Below are 5,110 nucleotides of genomic sequence, written 5' to 3'. Positions count from 1 at the left end.
TGCCTGCGGCAGACTCGGTTACGCCTGCGCAGTCTGTGCTGCTGGGCTTTAAACTCTTGTCCAGGGGCAGCTGGAGCAAGGGAATCCTTGGCAGCTGGCCTGTGGGCAGAGTATTAATACTTGGCCAAGAGGTGCAGTTGCATGTCCACTGAACCGAGCTGCAGGCTACTAAAGGGGTACCCATGTTTAGTTCGAGAAATGTTCTAACTTGTGCTGTGCTTAGTCACTGTCGTGTCCGACTCTTGGCGAGCTCATGGACTGTAGCCTGCCAGGCTCCTCTGTCCATGGGGATTCTCCAGGCAAGAAGACTAGAGTGGGTTGCCATGCCCTTCTCCATGGGATCTTCCCAATCCAGGGGTGGAACCCAGGTCTCATGAATTGCCGGCGGATTCTTTACTGTCTGAGCCACCAGGATTCTAAAATAGGGATCAGCAAACTTCTATAGAGGATTGGCAGTAAATAGTTTAGGCTTTGTGGGCCACGAGGCAAAATCTCCTATATTACATAGGTACTTTAGTAAGGAAAGAAAAACTTACCTACAGCTTTAAAAATTGATGTAATTCAATATAAAGCAATAATGATTAAAATTTTTAAGGGAATAGCCCTACTAATTAAAACAGAATTGTAGTTTGAGGCTGGGACGTGGAGGATAATATTTTCTTAACTGTGGCTCATAGTTAAGTTTGAGGGACTGCCAGGAGATAGTGAAGGACAGGGAAGCCTGGAGTGCTGCAGTCCACGGAGTGAATGGCTGAACAAAAATAATCATTAAAACTCAAATATGATGTTCATCTGTAAATGCAAATCTACAGTGAGATTTTTACCCACTTCCTTTTTAAAGTGTCTTTCCACACAGATAAGTAATGCCAGATATTGATAATCTGAGATGATTTCAGTTGACCATATTCATCACCAGAAAATGGGCTTCCCTAGTGGCTCAGTTCCCTAGGTTGGCAGGTGCCCAATATGCTACTGGAGATCAGTGGAAAATAACTCCAGAAAGAATGAAGGGACGGAGCCAAAGCAAAAACAACACACAGTTGTGGATGTGACTGGTGATAGAAGCAAGGTCTGATGCTGTAAAGAGCAATATTGCATAGGAACCTGGAATGTTAGGTCCATGAATCAAGGCAAATTGGAAGTGGTCAAACAGGAGATGGCAAGAGTGAATGTCGACAACTAGCAATCAGTGAACTAAAATAAGCAATAAGCAAACTCCTTATTTCCAAATTCAGACTTAAATTGAAGAAAGTGGGGAAAACCATTAGACCATTCAGGTATGACCTAAATCAAATCCCTTATGATTATACAGTGGAAGTGAGAAATAGATTTAAGGGACTAGATCTGATAGACAGAGTGCCTGATGAACTATAGACAGAGGTTCATGACACTCCCTGTACAGGAGACAGGGATCAAGACCATCCCCAAGAAAAAGAAATGCAAAAAAGCAAAATGGCTATCTAAGGAGGCCTTAAAAATAGCTGTGAAAAGAAGAGAAGTGAAAAGCAAAGGAGAAAAGGAAAGATATACCCTTTGAATGCAGAGTTCCAAAGAATAGAAAGGAGAGAGATTAGAAAGCCTTCCTCAGTGATCAGTGCAAAGAAATAGAGGAAAATAATAGAATGGGAAAGACTAGAGATCTCTTCAAGAAAATTAGAGATATCAAGGGAACATTTCATGCAAAGATGGGCTCGATAAAGGACAGAAATGGTATGGACCTAACAGAAGCAGAAGATATTCAGAAGAGGTGGCAAGAATACACAGAAGAACTGTACAAAAAAGATCTTCACAACCCAGATAATCACAATGGTGTGATCACTCACCTAGAGCCAGACATCCTGGAATGTGAAGTCAGGTGGGCCTTAGGAAGCATCACTACAAACAAAGCTAGTGAAGGTGATGGAATTCCAGTTGAGCTATTTCAAATCCTGAAAGATGATGCTGTGAAAGTGCTGCACTCAATATGCCAGCAAATTTGGAAAACTCAGCCGTGGCCATGGGACTGGAAAAGGTCAGTTTTCATTCCAATCCCAAGAAAGGCAATGCCAAAGAATGCTCAAACTACCACACAATTGCACTCATCTCACACGCTAGCAAAGTAATGCTCAAAATTCTCCAAGCCAAGCTTCGGCAATACATGAACCATGAATTTCCAGATGTTCAAGCTGGTTTTAGAAAAGGCAGAGGAACCAGAGATCAAATTGCTAACATCCATTGGATTATCGAAAAAGGGAGAGAGTTCCAGAAAAACATCTATTCTGCTTTATTGACTATGCCAAAGCCTTTGACGGTGTGGATCACAATAAACTGTGGAAAATTCTGAAAGAGCTGGGAATACCAGACCACCTGACTTGCCTCTTGAGAAATCTGTATGCAGGTCAGGAAGCAACAGTTAGAACTGGACATGGAACAACAGACTGGTTCCAAGTAGGAAAAGGAGTACGTCAAGGCTGTATATTGTCACCCTGCCTATTTAACGTATATGCAGAGTACATCATGAGAAACGCTGGGCTGGATGAAGCACAAGCTGGAATCAAGATTGCCGGGAGAAATATCAATCACCTCAGATATGCAGATGACACCACCCTTATGGCAGAAAGCGAAGAGGAACTAAAGGGCCTCTTGATGTAAGTGAAAGAGGAGAGTGAAAAAGTTGGCTTAAAGCTCAAAATTCAGAAAACTAAGATCATGGCATCTGATCCAATTAGTCAGTTCAGTTCAGTCGCTCAGTCATGTCTGACTCTTTGTGACCCCATGAATTGCAGCACGTCAGGCCTCCCTGTCCATCACCAACTCCTGGAGTTCACTCAAACTCACGTCCATCAAGTCGGTGATGCCATCCAGCCATCTCATCCTTGGTCGTCCCCTTCTCCTCCTGCCTCTAATCCCTCCCAGCATCAGAGTCTTTTCCAACAAGTCATCTCTTCACATGAGGTGGCCAAAGTGCTGGAGTTTCAGCTTTAGCATCAGTCCTTCCAAAGAACACCCAGGGCTGATCTCCTTCAGGATGGATTGGTTGGATCTCCTTGCAGTCCAAGGGACTCTCAAGAGTATTCTCCAACACCACAGTTCAAAAGCATCAATTCTTCAGCACTCAGCTTTCTTCACAGTCCAACTCTCTCATCCATACATGACTACTGGAAAAACCATAGCCTTGACTAGACAGACCTTTGTTGGCAAAGTAATGTCTCTGCTTTTGAATATGCTATCTAGGTTGGTCATAACTTTTCTTCCAAGGAGTAAGCGTCTTTTAATTTCATGGCTGCAGTCACCATCTGCAGTGATTTTGGAGGCCCCAAAAATAAAGTCTGACACTGTTTCCACTGTTTCCCCATCTATTTCCCAAGAAGTGATGGGACCAGATGCCATGATCTTAGTTTTCTGAATGTTGAGCTTTATGATCCCATTACTTCCTCGCAAATAGATGGGGAAACAGTGGAAACAGTGGCAGACTTTATTTTGGTGGGCTCCAAAATCATTGCAGATGGTGACTGCAGCCATGAAATTAAAAGATGCTTGCTCCTTGGAAGAAAAGTTATGACCAACCTCGACAACATATTAAAATGCAGAGACATTACTTTGCCAATAAAGGTCTGTCTAGTCAAGGCTATGGTTTTTCCAGTAGTCATGTATGGATGTGAGAGTTGGACTGTGAAGAAAGCTGAGCGCCGAAGAATTGATGCTTTTGAACTGTAGTGTTGGAGGAGATTCTTGAGAGTCCCTTGGACTGCAAGGAGATCCAACCAGTCCATCCTAAAGGAGATCAGTCCTTTAGTGTTCATTGGAAGGACTGATGTTGAAGCTGAAACTCCAATACTTTGGCCACCTGATGTGAAGCGCTGACTCATTTGAAAAGACCCTCATGCTGGGTAAGATTGAGGGCAGGAGGAGAAGGGGACGACAGAGGCTGAGATGGTTGGATGGCATCACCAACTCAACGGACATGAGTTTGGGTAAACTCCGGGAGTTGGTGATGGACAGGAAGGCCTGGTGTGCTGCAGTCCACGGGGTCACAAAGAGTCAGACGCGACTGAACTGAACTGAGTTGCTCAGTCAGTAAGGAATCTGCCTTCAACGCTGGCAGACCAGGGTTCAATCACTGGGTGGGGAATGTCCCCTGGAGAAGGAAATGGCAACCCGCTCCAATATTCTTGCCTGCAGAATCGCATGGACAGAGGAGCCTGGTGAGCTACAGTCCACAGGGTCGGCTATAGTCCATGGAGTCTCAGGAGAGTCCAACACGACTTGGTGACTTAACTATCACCAGAAATGTATGTGTAGAATTGTTGGCTTCTTCTCTTGATATTTGCCTTTTAGCAGGTCATCGCATTGCAGATTAATGACTTCCAGTTGGAGATTAAGTGGAAAGTCCTGAATAACAGGGTTAAATGGATTATGAAATAATGGAAATGTCCTCTGCATTTGCATCAAAGTCTGAAAAAGTATGCTGGAACTGCAGTTTGAGGCTGACGATTTGTGCTGAAATGGAAATCTGGATTCTTACTTTTACCTTTGACAGCATGGAAAGCATACAAGCAATTTGGCTTTACTTGTGATTCAGTGTTAATTGTTATGGAAACAATTTCGCTCTATTATAAATTTTGCTGTCTTGCTTTGTAATTTTAAGTTGAAATCTTTAAGAAACATCATCGTCTATATTATTTCTGTAAAATGGCTGAGATCGGCCCGTATTGAGGACAGAGTTGGGTGAAGAAATGGCAGTGAAGAGCACTATCCGCAACTAAGGCCTCACCCATCTCCCAGGTCCCTCAGGGCACTCGCAATGCACGCTGGGACTTGTAGTTCTTGCGTGTGAGACCTTGCGCGCGCAAGCCCCACCTCGGGAGATCTCTAGGCCGCGCGCCGCTGTTCCCGGAAGCTGTACAGGTTAAAGTTTCAACGCTTCCTCTCCCCTCTTCTTAGTCCCGCAGAGTGCCAATCCACATAGCCAATCGATGGGCTGACTGGTGCTTCCTTTTACTTGATTGGCTTAGAGTTTTGCAGCCGCCCAGACAAACTTGACGGGGATTGGTCGAACCTTCAGTTTTGAAAATCGTAGGTTTGGCCCGCGCTGTACCGCCCCGTTGGTTCACTGCAGCCGCAAGCCTTG

The sequence above is a fragment of the Capricornis sumatraensis genome, chromosome 8 (genome assembly GCF_032405125.1).
Source record: "Capricornis sumatraensis isolate serow.1 chromosome 8, serow.2, whole genome shotgun sequence".
NCBI classification, from domain to species: domain Eukaryota; kingdom Metazoa; phylum Chordata; class Mammalia; order Artiodactyla; family Bovidae; genus Capricornis; species Capricornis sumatraensis.
The sequence above is the reverse complement of the archived record's forward strand: the minus strand, read 5'-3'. Positions refer to the sequence as shown.